This window comes from Bombus terrestris, chromosome 9, assembly GCF_910591885.1.
Source record: "Bombus terrestris chromosome 9, iyBomTerr1.2, whole genome shotgun sequence".
NCBI lineage: Eukaryota > Metazoa > Arthropoda > Insecta > Hymenoptera > Apidae > Bombus > Bombus terrestris.
Genome location: NC_063277.1, coordinates 595,157 through 620,963, shown reverse-complemented (window position 1 = coordinate 620,963; position 25,807 = coordinate 595,157). Strand labels below are relative to the sequence as shown.

The 25,807-nt window shown below is 37.8% G+C and overlaps 1 protein-coding gene and 1 long non-coding RNA gene across 18 annotated transcripts in view; one reads left to right on the top strand and one right to left on the bottom strand.

The window, feature by feature from the left end:
• Positions 1-25,807, top strand: part of LOC100644765 (CUGBP Elav-like family member 2) — a 552,950-nt gene that overhangs the window by 419,235 nt on the left and 107,908 nt on the right. The gene's annotated exons all lie outside the window — the stretch shown is intronic.
• LOC125385663 lies at positions 18,313-25,635 on the bottom strand. The gene is made up of 4 exons (XR_007225183.1): positions 24,750-25,635; positions 24,498-24,659; positions 19,209-19,247; positions 18,313-19,131 (listed from the first exon to the last, which is right to left on the bottom strand). It is a non-coding gene; the product is annotated as an uncharacterized LOC125385663 (long non-coding RNA).

Sequence of the window (25,807 nt, the reverse complement as noted above, 5' to 3'; positions counted from 1 at the left end):
TCCATATCTCATCAGGAAAACTCTGCGTTTCATTTTGTCACTCACGAATTCTACTACAAAGCGGCGAACAAGACAAATGAAAAGTTTGCGAAGTGCTCATATAGGATGGACCGCTTAACGCGATAACTTGCAGTTACTTTGGGTAATTAATAGATCGATCAAGATTTTTATATTGTAATCACAAAGGATACTTATTTTATATAAATTTGCTAAATTTCCAAACAGCTTCGCATCTATGCGAGACCGTTCTTTTGTAACATCCTGTATATTAACATTGATTCCTTGAAACTTTCATCCAACTGTTTTTATCGAAAACTCTGCGTGACATTTTGTAGACACGCCGAATGGTGCTTCTTGTTTTGTCGTTGTACTTTGTTGTTGTATCGCGAGCATCGAGTCGCACGATGTATTTAAGTCGAATATACAATTCGAATGATAAGCTAGTAGCGGTAGAGGTGAACTGTTAGCATTAAACCGGCGACTAGTTGTTCGACATGGTCAACGCAAAACCTTCGTTTCATGAATATGTTTTGTGCATCTTCCGGTGGCGGCTAGCAAGCCTTTCAATTGATTTACAATTTTGTTATGGAAGTTCCTGCAGATATTGTCTTTAGATGTGCGAGTCTCGTGTTACGCGTGGATGAGCGTGTGTGTTGCAAGATGGTTTTTTGGCGAAGTAGTGAAACATGGATGAAGAAACGAAGATATATCACGATGGTGATCACACAGATGTAGTAACTATGGTTTGAATACACACATAACAGCAACTCGTAAAAAAGATAATTTATCTGACAGAATGGTCAAAAAATGAAATTAATAAACGATAGCAAATGGTTGCAATCTAAGAATGCAAGACGTGCATAAGTAAAACGAATTACCTTAATTTAAAGTTGCGTACAGGATTTCAGACTCTTACTTTCGGAGTTTCGTGTCTAGTGGAAGAGGATGAAGAACGAACAGGGGTGGATTGTCCCCATTTCTCAGAACTCGTTACGTTTTCGTCGCAGGGAATTACGGCACTTTGACTAAAATCAGTTAAAGTCTCGTCCTGGGGAGTTGCGACTAAACGGGCCTTGATCCTCGTAATCTCGTGGAGGCGAATGCACCTTCTTGTAGTAGTTTCATAATTTCATTGATAAATGTCAGCGTCGTTTTAGCGGGAAGTCACGGGATAAAACCGCGTACAGAGAAATTTCACAGATACTTCCTAGCTGAAAATTAAAAACATAGTATATGATATCGTCGATATCGAATGAATGTAAATTTGAAATTTTTATTTGAAGGTTTTAGAAGGTTGCGTAAAAATATTGTACCCTGTATCGAAGATAGTCTTATAAGGAATAGTGTGTCAAAATTTGAAGTTTATCGGATTTTTATGTGATTTTTATGACTTATTTTGAAGACTCTTCTCGTTTGCTATTTTCATAGCAAAAATTTAAGTATTGTGTGCTTTCAGGAATTTCGACTTTCAAAGTTTATAGTAGAACCATTTTGTGAAAATTATATCAGGTTTCTTTATTGTCAGGAACTTTACAAAATTAGAGTAATAAACGATCCCCTAACGCTTTGTGTTGTTTTAAAATGCATTTTTCTCAACAATAAATGTTGTCATCGACAAATTGTATATCACATTTTCAATACACTTTTTTTTTTAAATATTGTATAAAATTTTGAAAATGTCACGGAGTTTTTAAATGATTCAACGAATAAAAATTTACTGCTGAATATGCAACTTTCTATTACGAAAAACAAATTATTTTCGAAACATTAACGTGTTACTGTCTTCGAGTATTAATTCCTATCTACTTAATCTGACGAAACTTCAATTGTTTTAACACTCTCACGCTTCTTCCTTTTCTTCACTTCCTTCTCTCCTTTTTCCTTCTTTTTCTCATTCCTCACGGTATGCGACTATTTTTGCTCGGGTTAACATTTACAATTTCACACCATCTTCGAGTTTATTTCAGCAAAATACAGATTGTACGTGCGTATTTCGCTGTTTTCGCCATTATACGATGACAGGACCGCCATCGATCGCACAAATATTTGAGACACTCGATCGACGAGAAGCATGAAAAAGGGGATATATTATATTTCGACCGATATCTAAAGTAACCCCGATAAATTTGCGCGGAAGTTACGCAACCACGAAACTTTCATGGGCGTGAAATAATCTGTTATAAATATTTGGCCGTGAAAATGTCACTGTTAAAATATTTGTGATCTTAAAATTGATACTTAACGAACGATAAAAAAGCAAGCAATATTGCAAACGATGCAATTTTCTCTGAAATAACAAGATGAATCAACAAACGAAACAAAGATACAAACGACGATGGCGCCACTGAAATGAACCGGAAAGGGTGGAACGGTGTCACACGGAAAGAAAACAGATACATATTCTGATGAAGTTTGCAGTCAGCACGTGTCGTCAATACACAACGGGCCATCAGTTACAATGACTTGGAACGAGTCCCAATATTATCTTCCATTATAACACGCATTGAGCTCTTCCGGGCAATAAGATCTTTTTCTGAATTTATGATGGCACATTTGCAACCTTACTCGTGGCGTAACGAATTGCTTCGATTTATCAAGCATTTTTTCCTCTTTCTCGCCTATTTACGTCACTCAAAACAAAGCTGGATGCAATCTGGTCCCCTTTTAGAATTTCTTCATCAGACATTTGTCGTTCGTTTATCCGGTTAAACAGTTGGTTATTTATTCCTCTGAACTAATTTCAGATGTTTGAATGAGAAAGAATGACGCTTTTGAAATCGTAATATTAAAATTGAACTGGACCATTGAAACTAATTAAGCTGTCTCATATTATATTTTTCGAAAAGAGCACAATTTCAGCTTTGAGTGAAACTAATCTCTTTACAATCTCGATTGGTATTTTTGTCTCTTTAGACATAAAATACGAAGGACGAGATATCTCTTCATCCGTTCGTGATGCATTAATTTTCATTATTTGAAGTGGTTAAAATCTGTCTGCAAGTATAAAGTTTGTTATGTATGTTAGTCACAGTAGTAAAATCTATCTAGTAAATTTTATCTAATTCGTTATACGCAAAATAGAAAGAAATACTTACAGTATAATATTGAAATATACGTGTAAATATATTTCACAATATTTCACACAATGAAATATACGAATATAATAAAACTTGATATTCTTGAATTAGAGATTATGAGAAGCTTTGTCAAGGCTTCCTCAAGGAACGATATATTTTCGTGGGCAGACTCGCTTGACTGGAGGGTGAAAACAGTATATGTAGATCAACTCGATCACCACGCTCTTGGAATTGTCTTGTTTTTTTTTTCTCTTCGTATCCTAGTGAAAACTGTCCGACAAAGTAATATGGAATCAGACTTCGATAACCTTTTGTTTTCAGCGTATCAGTTTCCGCGGAAGATTCTTTGGTATTTCGTAAATGACACTATGTACGCCGTGAAAACCGAAGAACGGACAAAAATAATGTTTGCGATATAGAAATTATAAAATGGCAATAATTATGAAATTTAAGCAAATTAACTTTGGGCAACCTCCGCCTTATTTTCTATACAAAACAGGAAATGAGAAAACTAAACTAAACTAAGTGAACTAAATTGAACTTAAAAGACGTAAACGAATTTAATTACAAAAGGACAGAACTATTGTAATAGGTGCATTCAGATTTGCTAGAACGAGACTATCAAAGCTCTCGACGTAGTCGTTTAATCTTCGTCCTCCAGCAGAAAATCCAAAACGCTTTTTCCACGCTTCACAGCATTAACTTTAATTAACCGGTCTTCTTAAATTCCTCTGAAACGTTACGCGGCGTTACAAGAATTTGCATGGTTATCCTTCCAAAGCGGTCCCTGAGCAAGACATTCGGACGACAACAAAATTACACGGCAAATTCTCGGGAAGCTTTTAAACTTTCAAACCGTCGAAAGACGAAGGAGACGCTGTGGAAAGGGAAACTCGAGCGTTGAACGCAATTAGAGCGAACGAGAAATAGAAATTTCCAAAGGGATGTCTTATTTCTAGCAAGAAACCGGTACTCCCCGCGGACAGAACGGTCCACTTTACTAGGACGGATTTAATGACTGAACAAGCGATGAGAAAAACTTCAAAGGGCAAAAGCGGTGCGTAAGGGTAGAGGAAGGTCTGGCTGGAAACAGTGGAAAAGAGCGGAAGTAAAGTACGACAAAACCTCAATCCCTTTAATGGAGACAAATCTCCCTCTGCGTGCGGCCTCCTGCGAAAGAGCCAGACAATTTGTAAGAGTATATCCTACCTAGCCTTATATTAGTACCCAACGCCAAGGGTGGCTCCAGTGGCCAATCATCCTCAGACTTTCCTCTTCTCCCTTTTTCTTCACGCGCCCTTTCTTCCTCCCTTTTTCCCCCTTTTTTCCTCCGCGTTTTTTGTTTTTCCTCGCTCGCTTGCTTCTTCTTTTCTTCTTTTTCCTTTCTTTATCCTTTCCCTTCGTGACTTTCAGTTCTACATATATCTGGGGCAGTATTTGAGGCGACTCCAGTGACCAATCATAGTCACTTTTCTCAGCTTTCTTTTCCATCTTTTCCTTTTGCCTTTCCTTTCTTCATCCCTTTTTCACGTTTTTCCAACCTTCCTCGCTTTCATAATGCTTCCCTTCTTCTCTTTCATTTTTTCTTTCTTTCTTTATCATCTCATCTTCTCACGACTTTCAGTTCTGGCCGTGTCTGGCTGCGTAAAATCGGTTGGCTCACACGGCCAGCCAAAGGCTGGTTGCTGAAATTATAAAATTAACGAGCGGCATCCATCAGTCGACATAATACCAAGCATTAAGCCTGGTCTGCCCCGCGAAACGAAGTTTTTTGCCTTGCCACTCAATCTTGGTTAAATCTCTCTTCCTCTCTCTCTTCCCACCCCCCTCTTTATGTGAATTTGGTGTCCTTTTTCTTCTTGTTATTGGACTTTCTTTCTCTGGGTTCACCGTCTGTCTTGTTTCGTTAATGCGAGAGAATGTGTGTGTAGAGGTGTAGGTGGAGAGATACATATGCGCGTTTTTCTTGCTGTACGCTCGAGGTTTCACCAGTTTTAACCTTTTCACGGTGGCTTGCTTTTGACGTTCGCCGCTTACGCGAAAACACGGCCGCGCACCATTTTCAGAATGCAATTTATCACCGACCTTTATGCTCCTACGTCAAATATTCTTACGGGAATGTCGCTAGATTATATTCGAGGTTAATTTCGCTGAAATTGGTCTTATAGCGTTGTATTAAAGATGCTTACTTTGAAATTTAACAAAAGCTGGACAATGTGATAGACTAGTTTGAGAACGGTAATTTTTGTAACAGCTTACAATTAGTATCTAATTTTTAGGACATTATTTGGTGCTTTGGGAAATGTTTCGTGGTCTAAACAAACGAGATTTCTAACATCTTGGCTATAATATAGTTGCGAGGACTACAAAAACTACCTCCTTGCGATTATCCTGGTTTTTACAGGGTTCGATCGAATTATTTCTTACGGCCCCTTTCGATCGCAATTTATCACGGTCTCCTTAACGTCGATAGAACACCTCGAGAAATCTATCGAGCCCGTACCCTCTGTAACGAATGGTAATGAAGACCAAAGGTTGGCTGTGAGAAAACAAAGTTTGCGATTTGGAACAAATTATAATCGTATATACCCCGAAAATTATATACCCCGAAAATTTGTTACACGCGCTTAAAGTTATACCAACCCGATAATATGTCCAAAATAGAAAATTACACCCAATTAATGAAACGTTGAACCGTTGATCAGAGAAGAATCGGCATCAACCTCCCCATAAGTCAGTAGATGTGTAACGATAAACAATGGGCGAAGAGAAAGGGGAAAAGGAAATGTAAAAATTCCGGGAAGTATGATCGTCGAATTCTTGAGGGAAATTTAATTTTCCCGTTGCCTGTCTGAAGCGTTTCTCTACCCTCGCCACGAATCACTATGACAGAATGTTTTCATATAATATCAAAAGCTCGGGACAGACGAGAACACGCAGCCCTTGCGGACTACTCAATCATCCCTCTTAATCCAGGGCTAAGGTCTAAAGGACTAAAGGTAATCAAGATAAACTACTCTCCCGGGGGAATTTGAAGTTGCAGCTGCTTCGAAGGAGACATCGAAGTAATTAATTCGTATCTTTTGCCCCCTGTGTTCCTCCACCTCTTCTCGTCGTATAGACGCGTAGACCTTCAGAATAAAGTAACCGAAGAAAGTTATCTTTCCACCAAGAAATGAAGTTTATGAAATAGATGTTTCAATTAGCGCAGTTCGGCTATTTAAATACCAGGGAGATTAGAATCAACCCTCGAGCGCGCGTAAATTACTCCGATGAAATTAAAATATACCAGATCCGTTCGCTTCTTCTTCTTCTTTATCTTCTTTATCTTCTCCTTCTTTAGTACATCCTTTCTCCTATTAAAATACAGTTCTTTTGTGTTTCTCAGACCAGAACAAGCCCTTATAATTGTCGAGACTGGTTAGCAAATTACAATTTCGTGTTATTTCATGCTTTGATTTCCATTCTTTATTTTTAATTTACGGAGCGTTCGTTTTCCTCTGAAAACATATTTTGGGCCGATTTTTAGTTAGGAAGAGGAGGTTTGTCGATTTTGTTTCTTTTGGTGAATCGAAGAGAAACCTAGTTGTGTAGTAGAAACCAAGTAGGTGAATCGTGGATGCGGATACGTAAATTGTAGAGCTCTGTGATGTTAATGTGGTTAGTATACGGAACATATAAAGTATGAATAATGTATAGAAAACGTTTACTATCATGTAGTATTGAGAAAAATGAGACAAATATTCGTCGTAAAGTTTGCATTAAATATTAATAATGCATAGTTTGAATAGATCGTAGATTTAATTTAATTTGTGGTATTCTCGGAACCGCTCTTATTTTGTAGTTATGTATGCTAATTTAATTCATATTCATATATTCTGAAGCTATCCAATTTTTTAATTAATTTGTAAATGTAAGGAATATGAAAATTGGTGTATATTATTAACATTTCTTTGTAATCATTAATTTCTTGATACACACAAATAGCGTTACTAAAACAATCTACCAATAAAGTGACCTAATGAAAACCGAACGAGATACTTTCTGCAGTAGATGGCATCACGTTCAAAGTAAATTTCGTTGAATCGAGCTGCTGCTTACAAACGGGAAAATTTAGTGTATAAACACGCGTTGAAAACAAAGGGTAAAACCCCGAAAAGTACTCCCCTTTCAACTCAGAAACATTCTTTCCAATTATCCCGCGAGAGGATATCGCGTAACACCGAACGAACTCGCGGAGTCATAAATATTTATATGTAATTCCTTGATAATTTATCGTATATTTATACAATGTCTCGCTACTCCCACGGAAGTGTCGAGACAGGAGAGAGCGCGAAGTTAAGCGTTTTATGTTCGAGCCAGGCTAATAGGGATTTTCGCTCAATAACACCGACGGTGATCGCAACGCAGGCATGCTGTTACGCTTTGCCGATTTGTCGCCTGTAGAATGTAGAAGTTGCACGTGGTGTGCACCCTCTTCCGCTTGAAGCGATCATCGGCGCATAGAAAGCGCGGAGAAACTCTGCTTTTGACAGTGCTACTTTTTGTTTGTATTTTTTGTACGATGCAGTGGAAAGATTTTTTTTCTTTTTTCAACCTTTCTTTTATTTCTGCTCGTATCCTAGAGAGTACTTTTTAATTCTCACTATTTTCCTGTATTTGTTAGCGAAAGACGGACACAAGTTTTATTTTTAGACTATTATTTGAAAATATTTAATTGCGAACGTTGAATAGCTAGAAACTAAAGTTGTAAGAAAAATAATAATATTTTTCTTACAACTAACATTGTATAAACAATGTGACTTTATTTTAATCCACGCAGAAATTCTTAACGAACAATCCTTCCCACCTAAGAATAGTTGAGTAACCTTACAAAATACCATATCCCCTCTTTCTTTCTTCCTCGTGAAGAAACACCGGCATAAAAATCTCATTCATGATCAGCATACATAACCCGATAACATTTTCTTAAGTTGGAATGACGTTATGGATCCCTTTTGAAGCACGATCCATGTCTCGGTCCAAGGAGAACGCGGCGCGTCGCAAGAATTCGCGTTACGTTACGAAGAAATCCCAGGAAGGATTAAAGAGGTCAGGGGAGAAAGAATGGAACGCTAAACGGCGCTCGACGAAGCTGGCAGGCATTCCTAGCTGCGGCTATCCCGCGGGAATATTTATATTCTCGCCACCTAGCTGCCGTAAATCCCTGGCCAGCAATTAAGGCTACGGGTCTCGTTTCGTCTGGTCTCGTCTGCCTGCGTCCAGTTTGTTGCAGCCTTGTAACTCTCGACGGTCGTTAACGCGGACTATCATTGTGCACAGTGCCGCTAACCGGCATGATACGTCCGCCTTTCTCCATCTTGTTCAGCTTGTAACAAGTTTGTCCGAAGGGCCACTCGTCTAGTTTCCCTCATAGCCACAAAATGTTATCGCATTATCCTTCTGCGTTTGTGCTAAAGAACGTAGAATCGCTACGTCGGTAATGCAAAGTGTTTTAAGATTTGTCAAGAGTGGCTGTTTTTTAATGACGTGTAAATGTCCTTATAAATTCAACTGCACAGTTGGTCGACGATAGAAGTATTGAATTAACTTAAGGTGCCAATAAGTAAGATCCCGAGTATAAGTTCAGTTAGAGTACAAAATTCGGCTTATGTAAATATTAGTTCCTTTGCTCTTAAAATATATATATATATAATATACTATTTTATAACACAACAAAATATAAACGCTAAATATGTATAATAATACTTTTGAATATGATAACATTTTTACACATATTATATTGCTAAACATTCGATTATATTCTAAATTAGATAATTATATAGGCATTTGTTTCGCTATTTTTGAATATCATTACGCGATACACCGCGATATGCCATGCATATTTACGTGCTAATATCAAGGGCGTCCACTGGCGTTCTAACATAACGAGTGGTTACCTCGGCAAGCTGGCTTCGTTCTACTCATTAACCTTCCTCGTTTGCGTGAAATGTTTCCGAGTTATACACCATCCTATATAGTTACGGAGAGCCGTAGGGTAGAGGGGAGAGGGCCAAATATGCGCATGCAGTACACACGGTTGCGTAAGAATTAGGTAAGATTTGTCACGTACGCCATGACAACGACGAGTTTCCAACTTTTGTTGTTTTGTCTCGCAGTTTATGACCTCCTGGACCCCGCGTCTTTACGTCGTCTGTCGGGTTAACTGTACACTTCCTTGTTAGCTTGTCACGTGCTAGTAAAATCTCGTCGAATTACCCTACCCTGTGGCTATGCGCGTTCGTTGCACCGACTCACCAGCTGCACTGCAAATAAATCATACCGTAGCGTTACGACAGTAGTGACGCCGGTGACTCGGTGATTTCCCTGTTTCATGGCGAAAAAAAAGACGCGAGTGAGACGCGTTTGCAATTGACGTAATTTTAATCGTAGTTGGTTTAATTTCAATTTAATTCTAGTTGCTTTGATACTGTTATCTCCGTTTGTGTTTAATGGAAATGTGTGTTGCACGATGTGATTAGATTTGATGAAAGAGTGATACGCGAATAACGAGTCTGAAGTTGTGACTGTTGGTGAGGTTAGAAACATTTAAGAAAGAGGAGAGAATAGAGAAGATTGTTTTTAAGAAAGTCAGGCTTGAAGATTAAATTGAATATGTTGAATAAGTGTTTCTTGAATGTATATCGAGTGTATATCGAATGGCTTTTATATGTATAAATTGCAAACACGAATCGCGTACGTATGGATTGTAAATTGCAAGCACTCTGAACATATATTGAAAATTTAATTCACCGAAAATCCTAACAGAACTAAAAGAAATTATGGTTGAACGCGTTCGATATCCATTTATTAGCTCTTTTTGTTCGTAATTCACCGTGACATTGTTTCGCGATATTTTTTTCGTCTTTGGCGAGAGGAGGGGAGGGAGAGATCGTCCGTTCAGGAGGAACTACGTTCGTTCCATTACTATAGGTTTTTAATGGGATTAAAACGCGTTAAATGATACGTGAAATCGGAAAAACTTTTTACCACCGGTACTATTTTATCGTGTATTCGAATGGATATACACGTACAAAATAAAAAAAGTTTGTTTTTATAAGATATTATACTATATATTCATAAGATTTTTCGTGAATATTTCAATGAAACATTTTCAAAGCTTTTAGCCATTTTGTAAATGTACTTTAAAATCGTAAATTTATGCGTGTTTAATAAAGACGATTCATTTTAATTTTTAAATAACACGATTCTTCAAATACTAGAAAGACACATTAGATCAGAAGTACGTGAATACAGTCGTTAACGGAACGTTAACATCATTTTCTTCTCAAAACTAGCTGTTCCGCGCAGAGACACTACTTTAATGTACATTGAACTTTCTAGGGAGATAAGGATATACTTTTAGGACTTCAATATTCTGATTAATATCACATGTAAATGACACAATTGCGAAACATGTAAATTATTGTAGAGCTCTTTACGTGACACTTTCTTTGGGGATGACTATAATCACATTAATCGAATACTCCAGAATGTTAGTAACAGGCCAATTGTATTTGAAAATTGAAAATTGCTATACGAATATGTGGTATCGCGATCGTAAAGATCGAGATATGTTTGTGGTCGGATATTTTCTTTGACAAATCTCGAACACAGCGTCGCCCGAATATTAACGCCAACAACGAACGCAGCCGCGTTTCCGCGAGAATCGAGCAAATAATTCATATTTGCGGCATTTTCGTTTACCATCGCAATTCTGAAGGATTGAACACGGCCAAGCGGTTGTTGGGAAGGAAAGGGGGTGAAATCAAAGCAACGCTCGGCTGTGCCTGTTAAGCGCGAATCAAAACTTGCAGTTAACGTAATACCTCGTAACGATCACTAACGTCAGATTTACTGAACGGTGAATGAAACGCGAAACGATAAATTATGTCGCCGCGCATACTGCGGTTATATTTTTCGATCTCCATGCAGATGGCTTGTAAACGTCCCATTAATCGAGATTGCATCGTTTTAATAACGATCGCGATGCATATAGCCCGTACGGATCATGAAAACCCGAAATTGCTTTATTAACCACAATCAGAACACGATACAATTGAAAAGAACAAGCCTGTTTCCTGTTGGTTTGGTTTAATTTGGTCCCGATAGTCACCAAGCAGGCGCGTGGTCAATTAACGAGTCGAAAGTACGTGAATTAATACGGAAGAATGCAGTTACGATTTTTAGTAACCCGGTAATTAAACGAGTGTACTACTCGAAGGAGTTGGGTTACCCACAGCGACCTTAAGCGCTGTTAACTTGAACCCTCTGGTTAGCAAAAGGAAGGGGAACAGACGAGAGAAGGACCTGTGAAGAATAGATTTGAGGGACGGTGAAAATGGGATGGAGGATGTTCGTCTGGCTTTTAAAGTGTACTCCTTCGCCCTCGTGTTTGTTTCCAACCTTGTTCCGCTACCTCTCTTATTTCCCTGGATATATTCTTTACCTTTCGAACATGGAGGGTCGAATAATTTTCTATTCTGTTGATCAAAATCATCTATACGTGGTAGTATAAATATGGGACAAAGGAATAAAACATATTCGAGATTATCTTTGATACAACAAGGTGCTAAAAGGAATAAAATTAAATTCCAGTAAAATAATAAATCAATTATTAATTAGGATAAATTGATTAAAAATACGATATCTTCAATTCTATCATCGTCTACAACTCTGGTGCGTTATTTTCGTGTCTCGCATTTTCGAATATTTCATCCCTGGTTTTGAGTATCCTGAATTATTTTCGCGTAATCGCAGAATAATCATTTAACGTTTAACAATCATAGTTTGGAATACCGTACAAATGTTTCAATACAAATATTCCTATCTGGCTTGGAAGCCTTTGCTCCAAGTTCCAACTCATAAAGCAAACACGCACGAATAACAATGTTAGTAACACATTTTCCAGCGAGTTTTTGCACCAGAAATGATATGCCGTGGACGAACTTTTCGTACTAACTGATGCATCGCGAGTTTTCATAGCCCTCCGAAGCGCAAAAGCAATAAAAAATAATAAAACGTTTGGACACTGAGTACTGAAATGACCGCACATGGAAAATACCGTACCAACTTTTTGAACTATCCCTAACGAGCTGATATAAACATACCTGTGTTCTACTATACGCATTATATTCACATTACATTAAATAATTACTAAAACATTCGTTAAACAGTACGTTCAGTTTAGACATTTTTTCGATATCTTCTGTTTCGAATATTAATTATATATAAGTATTATTACTCCAATCTGTTTTCGCTCTGCGCTGTAACGACATCTTAAATTTAAAATCGTGTTACTGCTAGCGTATCGGATTAGGTTATCCAAATAATCAGCCTAGTCTTGCATAAGTAATGAACGCGTATAACCTGGAAATGAAGAAATAGAACGTTTTCGGACAAGGAGAATAAGAGGGAACCTAGATGAGGAGAAAGAAAGGAGAAAGAGGCCGTTAAAGGTATTTCACCGAGTCGAAACGCTCGCGTTGGAAAATTCCATGCATACGCGAGTATCGCGAAAACAACGAGCACGAACGCGTTGCGCTGTAATAATAATGCGGGACGCTGATACGCCGTATAAAATTTTGTTTAATATCAACAAATTCTCGCCTTTACCATCAATTAGTCAGACAATGCTTCATAACCTGTTCTTAACCTTTTACCTTGTAATATTGAACCTTACTCGTAGATTAAGTTATGGGTTCAACTCAACGAGGACAGCTTTTAAATAATATCAAAGTTCCAGCTGCCAAATAATAAATTGTATAATTTTTTGCTTTATGCAAATACAAGCGAATAGAGATTTATTAGAATCAAACGGTCGAAATGTTCGACCGAAACGCGTGGACTTGTTTTAATAATACGTACTAGCCGGTTGATGATTTCGAAGTGTGATACGAGCGTTCATGGGATTCGTTCGCATGATATCGTTAGATGCACACATGCTGCGGCAATAATGGTGGATAGGTATCGATTCGCCGATCGTTATCGTTGATAACGGTAACGCGTTGAGTTTCAGGAGAATATCACGAATTTAATCCTTAATTGTGAGCTGTTGTGAGCTTTACATCATTTCCCATAGAGATTTAGAGTAATTAATTCTAGTAGGATAGGAAGAATTTAAGAATCCAAATGAATGCATGCCTCGATTTACAACCACCTATGCTACTAGTATACATACGTCAAAGTTTTAATAATAAATAAATGTCGTGACATTTTAAACTGTTCCTATTAAACAGTCTGCCTTGAACAATGACATACATCCGGTCCACTACCGAAGAATAGGTACGAATACACGACTCTTTTGCTCGCGAAATTGCATTTCTCTTGTCAGTTCGCAGCTTGGTCGAGCAAGAACCTGGAAGAACAACACCATGAGGGGGGTGTGAGGGTAGAAAGAGGTGGTAATGACATCGGTGTACTGTCTGGAGCAATGTGCTTCACTGTAAGGGAAACGGTAAGAGTGACACCGGCCCAGAAAGGCAGAAAGACGAAGCGTTGGACGAGTAGAAATAGCTTGTTGCATTCAGACGAGGATAAGCCGTGGCGGGCTCCATCTTGTTTACTTTGTAGAATGGTTTGCTGGTATTTGGCTCCGTAGCCACCCTCTTTTCCTCCCTCTCTGTCTTACTGCATGACTTGTAAATGTTCGACCCTTCGTCTCGTCGCCCATTCCTCGCCTCTGCTTTATTTCGCCGCTGGCCTTGCGGATGGTACGATGAAATATGTAAAGGAGTGTGTACGAGGTGAAAACGTTCGTCGGAGGAGGGAAACGGAAGATACCCGAGCGGGAAAATAAGTATACTACTCGAGAGCGTTTCCGAGACAATGGAGGAGGGTGCTTTCTCGGCATAGTTGCTGGAAGAGACCCAGCAAGATCGTTAAGTTGTTAAAGTTAGCAGCTATAGTCAAAAAACAAGAATAGTACGTTATGCTAAGACGAATGTACCTGATCGTGAGTCTGGAGTATCGCGTGGCCATTGGTGTCGCTGTGTAATACTTTAATTTATGTGATCTTGCTGTATCGATTCCATTGACTGTACTATTATTCCACTGGTACTTGCTAGATCGATACGTTTATAACAAATCTTCAAGTGCGAATATTTGCGTTAGTTTTGATATTTATGTTGGGTAAGTTGGAAATTGACGATATATTATCTAACTTGATCATATTCGATCATGCGGTCAGGAAAGGTATACTATTTTTAGCGGTGTGAATGTTGGAAATTAATTCCAGTAATTAAAAGTAATTAAAGGTAATTATTTTTTATACAGTAGCTACAGAAAATATTAACACGCCATTGTATTTATTATAGCAATCATGCATTAATTATTTAGGTCCAAGTTTGTTGAATTTCGTATCACTTAGTAGTACCTATATACTTACTTTCTGACACTATGAAATAAAATGTGAAATGAAATTGAAACGTAGAATCTCGTAAAAAAACATTTCGTTAGCGAATAGAGAGAATATAATTCCCAGCTAATAATTTTTAATCGCTACAATCGCATATTGCCAAAAAAGTAATTTGATGTAAAAAACGACGCATAGTTCTACGTAAAATGATAAATTCCCGATCAAGCGGTCTTATAAAAGGTCGACCGTCCCTGTGGGAATTGCAGGACAACGGTGGTTGTCGACTTATTAAATTTACCGGGCCACAAATTTCAGGGCAAGGAAGACGCTGGATTTGGAGTCCACGGGCAAGCTGTATAACCGCGTACTCGGGCTAGACGGTATAATGTACAACTTCAGGACCACCAAATTCCCTCCTAAATACCCCGCCTAACTGGCTTACTGGCTGCAGCTAGAAGCACGGCCAGTATCGGTGTGCCAGTGGCAGCGTTGGCTCTTCGCCTTTCTCAGGCTTACCATGCACACGTGTACCACTGAAGGTTTCTAGGCTCGATATTACCCGGCGAATATCTCGTAAATACACTGGCCCGGAGTCAGCCGCTTCAGGAATTCTGGCTTTCTCTTTGCTACCCGATAATTAACGTAATGGCTACACTTGGGAATAATAAAAGTGCAACAATATAAGTGTAGACGTTACTGTTTCTGCACGATTACACATCGCGATGTTATATTTGAATCGGTTGTTAGAATTGCTCGTTTGTACGGAGTTGAGTATTTAGAGCGTTATTTATACTTTAGTGAGATATTCGATATGTTTGGTACTAGGTTGTAACTACCGATGATTAGGTTGTAACTAGAGATTGTAACTAGTAACTTTAAACCACTCCGAGTTTCACAAGCTTCGAAAACTATAAACGTTAATTTTGTTATCGTATGTTAACCTTTAATAGTGTCCTACTACGGTATTACTTTGATTAAAGCGTTTTAACGTTCATCTTGAAAACGAGGTTTAGATACCATGCAATAAATTTAACGTTAAATTTTTAATAATAGAATGCCTACATACACGCACGGTATTCAACCGATATCCTAGAAACACTCTTCTTCCGTTCTTTTCTGTTCAGTTCGAAAGCACTTGCTATCTTTCTTTCTATGGTAGCTTACATCGTACCTTGACAATCAATAACACATACGCTTACGAACGTTACGCATAATAGAGGCTAGGGCAGGTTCCCAGACAGTCTTCGAACACGAGCAATAAGCTGCTGTCGCCAAACGTTGAAAGGAGAACAGAGAAGATGACAGTCCCTTGGACAAGTAGGTTTTAAGTAACGAAACCCACCCACTCGCGCTTTCCTTAACGAACTTCGGATTTAGTGCCGAAGGATACGGCCGAAGTAAAAGAGGAAAAGGGATAGAGGAGAGCAAGAAGGGCACGGACGAGATTTGAGGAAAATGTGGCAGGGTGAAAGTGAGGGGAGATACAAGGACGCGACGGACGAAGGAAACCAGACGATTCGAATACGGGTGAAAGAGGAAGAGAAAGGACAAGGTGAAAATCGAAAGGAAGAGAGAAATGGGAAAAGAAAGAAAGAGAGGCCCAGAGAATGGAGAGACAATACAGTCAGCAGCAGACGCGGCAAATTGCCCGTTAATAATCCGTAGCAGGAGGGATGAAGGGTGGATAGGGAAGAGTGTGGGTTTCGCGTCCCACCCTCTCGATTTCGTCGAATGAAGGGCGCTGAATGAAATATTCCTTTCTGATCCGATGTAATTGCGACGTCGTGCTTGAAAATTCTCCTAGTCCTGCTCTTTTCTGCCTCGACCATTCTCCACCCCGCATGTACCACCCACGTCACCCGAATTTCTTTCGCTTTCTCTCTCCTTTTACATATGCAACCTCGAAAGGATACACCTTACACAGAAAACGGAATTGTATTGGCGTATTTATTCTGCTGCGTTCTGCTACTCGGATTAGATCTCGTTTCGTTTTTCAAACAACTAACTATGGAAATTAATCCTTCGATAGTTCCACTTACGCGCAATTTCGCTAATGGAGGTTACAAACGATAACTGTGCAAAGTCATGTGAATAATAATTGACGCATAGATAACTGACTCATTAGCGAGAAAGTACGATTCGATGAATAACGATTCTTTCCTTTCTATAGCTCTTATAACGATGAAATCGTACATCTCAATTTAATTGTAATTTATCTTTTTCAGGTAAGTGTTCCGAGGATATGTTGCGACTTTTGAAATTTCCAGTGGTGAGTCAAACCGTACAGTTCATAAATATCATTTCATATGTATATACTCGTGAATTGTCCTTTAAAAGTTATTACTTTCAAAGAATAATTGAAAATTTTCAGTAATACTTAATAATACAAATTGTCGAGCAACCTCAAGATAGAATTTTTTAAATATCTATAAATGTACAATAATCAAGAATTAAAATCACTCGATGCAGATCCAGTCTCAATACAAATAGGTTATCCGTTCAATAAATACGTTTCTAAATAATAATACAGTGTTCTATAATACTCTAATCCAGAAATCGGTATACCGTGATGATAATTCAAATTACATCTCATTATCAAGTAAACTGATAATGCGTAATATGCGTACTAAAATAGTGTAATAGAATATTCAACTAGGATAGAATTGTAATAGCGGAATGTTGAGATAATGGGACACTGGATAATAGAAATTGTACTGTAACGTGTTACTCGTCTGTAGACACAATCGATTCACCTGATCGTAATATGTTTGTTAACAATTATTACACGAATAAATTACGATCTCTTGATTCATGCTAATACATTACACGGTTTAGTTGTCAAGTAATTATCATTCATCGTATCGATAATCGGCGGAAATTAAAGCTACTATAATCTAGAGATTTGCATACTACGCGTATCGAGTGATCCGACAATATCGTATCTCAGACACGTATTTCATAAGCGATATCGTTCACATAAGATAGTACTCTCATAACAGTTGAATATTTGATCCAACGGTTAAAAAAGATTATTAACGTTCAAAAAGACGTTCAAGATGTAAGTAAGTTCCTTCCCGAGCAAGGAATCCCAAAGCAGAGTGTAGCAAAGTATAATAACAAAGAAAGATGTTCATAAGATACATCTTTTGTGAAGCTTGGGAAAAAGTGCATAAGCGTAGTTGTGACCGTAAAAGTTGTGACTGAAAAAAGACGCAGAAGCGTAATTAAACTTTCCTGGTTCTCTTGGCCGCAACCTACGGCCATGTTACACAAAACTCCCGATGACTTCTGTGGAAGGAAGAAAGGTGCTGTAAGGCGATGTCGTTTGGCTCGAAAAACCGCGAAAAAGCGAGAGTAGAGACGAGGAATCGCGTACATTTGGCGGAAAAAGTTACGCGTGATGGCTCGATGGCGCTAACTTTCGCAAATATCGAGAATCGAAGCGTGAATGCTGGGAAGAAAGTTCGCAACAGGGTAACATGTAAACTATGGTTGATTATTTTTAGACACTTTAAGGGGAATATATCGATGACAATGAAGGAGCGAATGAATGTTTCGAAACGTAACTGGTCGTGAGTTGTGTCGAGTGCGAATGACAAGCGTTTTTCACAAGTAATACATAGGTCGAATTGAATCGGTGTTTTGAATTCAGTAAATGCGTTGTGTAACTGTCTTTGTAAACGTATAATAGAAACATCAATTCGTACATAATTGTCTCCTGTTTGATAACGAAATTACAGGAAACGTTATAATCAAGCCCGATTTTCCTATTTCTAAGATTAGGATTTATCTACTATGTTTACTTCATATCTATTAGAAAGGTTTAGGATTTATCTACTATGTTTACTCTATCTATTAGAAAGGTTTATTTCATTTTGTGCCAACTTACTCATTTAATCGTGAACAAATAACACTAAATCGATTCAAACACTAAATCAGCTTTTCGAATCACGTTTGGAAATTACGCACGAACCTTGCCCGTCTTATTCGCGTAGTTACTTCGTTGAACAACGGATTCTAGATTCTCCGGCAATCCATTTGGAAATCGTCGTAGTTCCTTCGTTGCGTAGTTGGCTCAGGTTGAAGTTTCGAGGAAGCAACTTTACGGTTGGTCTGTGTGAGCGGGAGGGCACACTACGGCACGGCACGACGAGGCGCTTCGAGGCCGTAATCCCGGGAATCGTCCGATCGGCGCGGCGTGGCGACCATCCCCTCTCGATCGAGAGAATTGCTCGCGTCCTCGGAAATTCTAGAGGTGCGCGCGTGCATATCGGCCTGGTCGACGTGAAAATTTCTCGCCAGCCAACCCATCGGTCCCTGCTCGTACGCGAATGGTCGCGGCTTACGAGGTAATTCCGCGGAACAAGTTTCGCAAGTTGACAGCCATTCCTCTAGACGCGAGTTAAGGAACTTTCCGTACCTCGAATTTCCTCTAACATACACGATAGAAAGTTGCCATCGTCTTCCTCTATGCTCTTCCAGTTTTCTCTCTTTCTCTGGTTTCGTCTGTCTTCTTCGTCCCTTTCTTCTCTCTTTAACGAGATTGCAGGAATTTCGAAAAATTCTACGAATGCCAGTTGACGTTCCAGCGAGACCATAGAGAACATTTCATCCACGACCTTCTTTGCGCATTATCAAAGTTCTGCTACTTTCCGACGACTGAGGAGAGAAAGAAACTCGGTTTAATAGGTGGCTACCGACAGAAATATCGCCATCAAAATTGTTGTTGTTAGTACCTTTGAGTTTCTTAGGTGTGATCTATTTGACACCTATTTCTGCTGGAAGAACAAATTCAAAGATAAAGATCAAAGATAATATTTTGTCGAAGATTATAATAATACTTTTGCGTAAAGCACAATCAGTTTTTCTGAGTCGTATGATTGATCATAGATAACAAAATTGAGATCGAAACATGCATATGGAAAATAAAACGGCAAAAGTCAGAGGCAAGTTTGAGGCGGTCAAGCACCACTAAAATTCTCGATTACTCGGTCTAGGTTAAACAATCAGTTGAACAGGCCGCAACCGTGAAAATACGCGACGATTCGACGCTCTGCAAAACCCGGCACATTCTCGGAATCTAATTTACAATGTAAAATGCCCATACATGAATTTAGCGTTTTGTCATGATTAGGAAATATTTTCGAGTTATGACTCAAAATTAAAATGGTTGATGTCGCTTGCAAAAATTGCCCAATAGGGAATCGTTTAAACATAGATGCGATTATTATTATTTTGAAATTATTTCACAATAATTGAACAAGGAAGATTGAAATTATTAAAAGGAAGGAATAATTATTTGTAATTCCACGAGTTATTCGAATAATTCCATTGTGCAACGCGATGAAGAATGATACGCTATCTGGTATTAAGTTGCTCAGAGAATGCTAAATATTGAAATCTATCAAGGAAAAAAATTCCTGCCCCAACAGGAGAGCCATTGTAATTAGTTAGCATGGATATTACGATTCAGGAATCCAATTAGACTTGGTATTATATTTCAGCTGGATTGTATCCTTGTTTAATCAATCGACTGTTTCAATGTGATATCCGAACTTCCATGAGAAATGTATTACTCTACGTTCCTAAGTTTTACTTAAAATAGTCATGATCAAAATTCTTTACACGTTAAGAGCAGAAAGTGAAAAAAAATATTGAAAGAATTTCTCGTTAGCTGATTTTCGAAATCAAATATACGAATTCGCGTATAGAAGGAGCAAAATTTTTAATTAAAAAACTATCTTGGAATATAGATGTTGTCATTTATCTCATTCACATATATCTGTATATATCTTTTTAAGGAAGAAACGTTGCCTCAAACTTTTTTGTTAAAAAGTATATTAAAAATTTCTGCAAAAATAAACGCCAAATATACTATGCAAGACAGGTTAAAACAATGGTAAATAGTTTGTCCGGTAGCAGAAAATAATATGCAATAAAATAATGCTACATTCCTATTTTTTGCACTAATATTACATATGCACGTATATGTTATAGCGAAAATAAACACACCGATTGGTTGTGTTTCCACGAAACGTCAGCAATTGATTATTTTCTTGAATTTAATTGGAATAACGATAAATAAAGTTAAAATATTAATATCAATTGTATAATTGAAATTATTAATAAAAAAAAACAAATTAATTTGATTTATTTGTAATTGTAATAGTCTTTTATTAAATACACATACGTTAGTAATAATATAGAATCCACAAACGTTTTTACTAGCTAAGTCGAGGACTTATTAATTTTGTAAAATAGGACAGCTCTGATTACGTTACCGGAAAAGATTAAAGCCGTTGGCTTTTTTCGTATAATGTTGCCTAAGTTTCCATTAGAAGCAAAGTTCATCTTTCTTCCATTTAACTCATTATCTAATTAAATCTTTGATTATTATCGACACATCGGTGTTATTTTGATAAATATTTCGAGAAGCGAGAATCGCATTAATCGGTTTGTCGTTAAATGAATAATCAAATAAATAAATTTCCGTGGAAACGTTTTAGAAAAGGAACAGGATGGATGGGAGGGTAAGCGTAATTAAATTGACTAGCGAATGCCCTTCGGGATTCTCAAACGATCCACGGTATTATGTGTGAGAAACAGTGAACGAACAGAGAAAGAGATAGGAAGGGTGCAAAAAGGAAGAGAGAAACAAACGAGAGAACTAAAAGCTACGAACGATTTCTGCTTTCTGCCGAGTAACCGGCCTCTTCTAATGGATCGACGCCCTTTTGTTTAATGAGATAAGAGGAGCCGGTTCATTACTGAACAACGTTGCTACGGAATAAAATCGTGACTATTTACAATAGCTCCGACCAACTCCGTGGAACACGCTCGAGAACAAAGCCATCCGAGACAACGCGCTAGTTTCTCAGAAACGGCCATCGCGGCTAAGAATAATTACGCGAAATTCATTAACGTTTTGCGTTGGATGAAACACGCTCTGGGAACTGATGAATTGAAAGGAAGTATGAAAGTTTAGAGAAAAATGGGCTGGAAGTATTTGTTAGCTGAATGAAACGGAAACAAATAAGTATCGTACTTATACATCCAGTTACGAGATTATTCGTACAGCAAGGAATGTAATCAAAATTTACGAACGTACAATAAAACGCAATTAAAATCCAATGGCAGGAACGTTTCAGTTAAAAAAAAAACTTGGATGGAAAATCGCTTCGAACAAAGTGTCATCGAACACGGTCGTCAATCAGTTGACGCAAGAAAGATAGAAGCATCGGGCGATTATGATCCAGAATCCTGGATAGATCAGCAAATTTCACCCTGAGAATTTTACTGAGGGAGCACAAAGCAGCGAGAGCCATCGACTAAAAACGGGAATGGCAGCGTCAACGAAGGAGAAGGGCCAGAATGGCGGTAATGAAATTGACGAGGACAGCTCTTCAACTTCTTCTCACCATAGGTCGGCGTGCACTTTGCACGAACGGCGGACAACTTGAATTTAAGAGAGGAATAGAGCCGATGCTGGTCCTTTTTTGTCCGGATAAGCGATCATCCTTCCGGATCATCAGGGATCCTTGCGGCTGATTCGCGGCTCGTGACTCGTTAAAGGGAGGTCGTTTCCTTTTTCCTTTCCGGTAACGAAAGCAGAGTCACGTTCGTCAACCGCAGCAGACGATTGCTCTTTCCTTTGAACCGGTGCCCCAGTTTTCTCCTTTTATACGTTCCCTTCTTGCACTGGCCTTCTCTTCGTCTCCAACCTTTTCCTCCAAATGTACGTTTTGTCGTTCGTCCCTTCTCTTCAAAGAGGATAGATCGTGAAATCACCATCAATCGATCGGTTTTATCGCACGTCTCCGTTTCACTTATCATATGTGATTTCGTTATTCTTGGCAGAAAGGCATTTTCTTTTATATATATATATATATATATATATATATATATATATATATATATATATATATATATATATATATATAATATATATGTTCCATCAACAGTGAAATTGAATTGACAATTTAAAACACTTTAGATCACAATCGTCGTATATTTTTATTTGAGAATACGGTTTCAAAAATCAAATGTAGGTGAAGGAATAGATAAGTACAAGTTACTTGGCGATTGAAAAATACAGATTAATTATGACGGAAGACTTAAATTCAGAGTACGAAAATAAAGTAATTTTTTCTAGACGCTTTTGTTTTGTGGAAAAGAATGGAATAGAGATATATATTTATTGTATCTACATTTAAGTAGATTTATTACAATTGTATTTGAGGTAATTTTTTAAACGAAGATGGGAATAAATATTATAGAAATTATAAATAACGAGACATTTCTGCGATCACTATTTTTAAATATAAATACATAAATCTTTATAAAACTTCTTTTTTTCAAGTTTTTATGCCTATGAATGTCTGTTTCTATTTCTTCTGAAATATTCGAAATATTCAAATGGAATATTCACTTTTTTGACCGTTTAGGTTACAATTTTCTTTGCAGAAAGAACGATCCTTATTACACAACACCGTGGATGACGACGCTCTTTTTATTATAATGTCTTGTAAAATCCAATCTAAAAAGTCGTCCATATACATCATTATGACCATTAGGGGGGTGTCCTGAATTAGAATGTTCTAAAACAGCGTTTTTTTGTGATATTTTTTAGAAGGGAAAGAAGGAAATGAAGTTATTAAATTTTGAGGTATGGTTCTATATATATTTAACGAATACAAAAAAATTTTGTTTAAAGTAAAAAAAAAATTATAACAGATTTCTAAGCCTATTTCATGGGCGTTTTTCGATCGCATTTCTATGTATTCCACGCAAAAATGACAGCAGTCCAGGCCAACCAAGTGAAAACTGAATGACCCGAGTAATCAGTAGATTTAAGATCTAAGATTTCTAGAAAAAAATATCTTGTACAGGCTGTTAAGGATGGATATCGTGGATATCTACACCTTTGGATCGATGGAAATCCGTTAAAAAATATAACCGTGTAATTGACCTCGAGCATGATTTTCAAGATCAAAGTTTCTTTTAATGCACCGTACAGTACTTATCACGAATATCAGGAACAAAATTCTGAAAGAAATCACGAGTCACGAAGAAACCGTTTTCATAGAAAATAGTAAAAAAATATTTTCATCGCTGAAAACGATTTTAATTACGTAAGTTTGACGTAAAATTTTAGAGCTTCCCGATGCTTACAAAATTTTTCAAATGTACACAAACGAATTCGAAATAATATGGAAATCAGAGAACCAATATTAGGCACGGGTGTGCCTAAATAATGGTGGTCATAGTGAGACTGACACACAATCTCATTTACTACGAATCTTAATCAAGACAGGGCTATTCTCTGACTCAGAAGAAGAAATAGGAGCTGAACATCTTTTAATTTTAAAAAGGTAACACTGACTGCAATTGATTACTTTTCGAAACGCATCGAAACATTTGATTTTGTTATAATTGTAGCATCAATGTGCGTTAGCAAATAGACAAATGAAAAAGCTGATTACGTGGACCACTGGAAAAAATTTACATAATAAAAGTTGTTTTCAGTAACGATAACACTTTTTTATTATTTCCTATGAGAACGGTTCATTTGCGACTCATGGTTCTTTTCAGGCTTTTATTCCTTTGATGAGTACTATACGTTGCGATAGAAAAAATATGACCTTGAAAGTCACGTTAAAGAACAATTTTGTCGTCAACTTTTTTAACAGACCTCCTCCAATTCAAACGCGTAGAATATATCTACGACAGCCACGATAAAACATATCTTAAGAGTCTGTACAGAGATCTAACCTGAATTTAATATGCTTCCAATTTCGTCTTGAAAGTATCTGGTAAAAGTTGTTACGTCTTGTAATAAAGTCTTTAAAGTTTGCAAAGTTAATCAATTTCCACGAATTAACTTCCAATATATTATGAAAATATCATTTTATAAGAGCCAACGAGTCAAGAAAATCAAACATCAGAAAATCAATGTTACTTCCTCTGCTTTTTTATTACCAAGAAACAACGCGACCCATTGTAATACAGAGAATTTCAGTACATACCGTTCTCATTGTTTGCGATATGGTCTCCGTCAGATCTGAAAGAAACACGGACACAGCTTCCATAGAAAACGCAAACACCAGGGCAGCTTCAAAAGCGCAATAACTGTCGCCGGTTGAACGCCATGTTTACTCAACGTGTCGTCATCCCGTGTGGATTTCAAGCTAGAGCAAAACGTGTACACGATTATTCGGCGTGTTGCACACTTAACAAACGTTTGAATCAGCTGAACGTTTCATCGTCCCATTTTATACCTTTTTTCCTAGCTTCTCTCTTTTCAAATACTAAGAATTATACGATTTTAATTAAATAATCGAAAGCAAAATCTATAAAAATTATTTGTGCGTATACATCCGAGTTTTAGCGATCGATTCGTGTAGAACCTCGGCACTTTTCATTATCTATAGGGGTGGTTGTCCTTTAGGTGTGAATATTGGTTTAGAAATTTGCGGAGAGAAACCGAACCAGAAAGCGGGTCATTCAACGATAACCAGAATGGTGTGAGAGAAAATGCTCGGTCGATTCTCCGGCCCGGACGATATCGCTTCGGTACCTTTTCGGATTCACGGATCAACGCGTTGCACGAGCGAGAGAACAACGAAAGAACGAGGGAATACGAGAAGGACGGAGAGGTCACGGCGAGACAATCTTCGAAGACGCGTTTAGCAGAAAGGCGCAAAGAACCGGTGCTCTTCCCGAGTATTTACGCGAGCTTGCGATTTATAACCGCCCCCTCTTTCTTCTTCCCGTCAGTCCTGTGTTTAACGAAAATAATAAAACAATTGTCTGCCCTCTTCCGCATCCGCTTCCTCTAGAATCGCGCTCCTTCCTGTCGCCATTTCATCTCGCACACACTTTCTTCCTTCCTTCGCTGCCATCAGAAAAAAACTGGTATTATATTCTTTCATCGCTGGATTTCCTATGACACGCTATTCAGACTGCTTCCTCGTTTAACGTTGCTTCGGACTTCCTCTCACCTTAGTCTTAAATTTTTTCGCGTGATGTCGCGTGAAAGAGCGCCTTGTCCGCGGTGTTTTACGAATGAAAGAGAGGAAAATATGGCAAAAAGATAACATTCGCGACAAATAGATTTAAATAAAGTCGCTGAATATAGTGATCAAACGATGATTCGAATGAGGGAGAAGATGAATCAGATATTGATTGCTGGCATTCGTGTCAAGTTAACCTTTCTTTCTGACACATTTTTAATGTTTTTACATCTGAAGATATTTTGCTGAGATGAGAAGTTTCCGACGTAAATTGTAATATTTAAGCTAGCACTTCTTCGTTACTTTCTTATTACTTTGTGGGA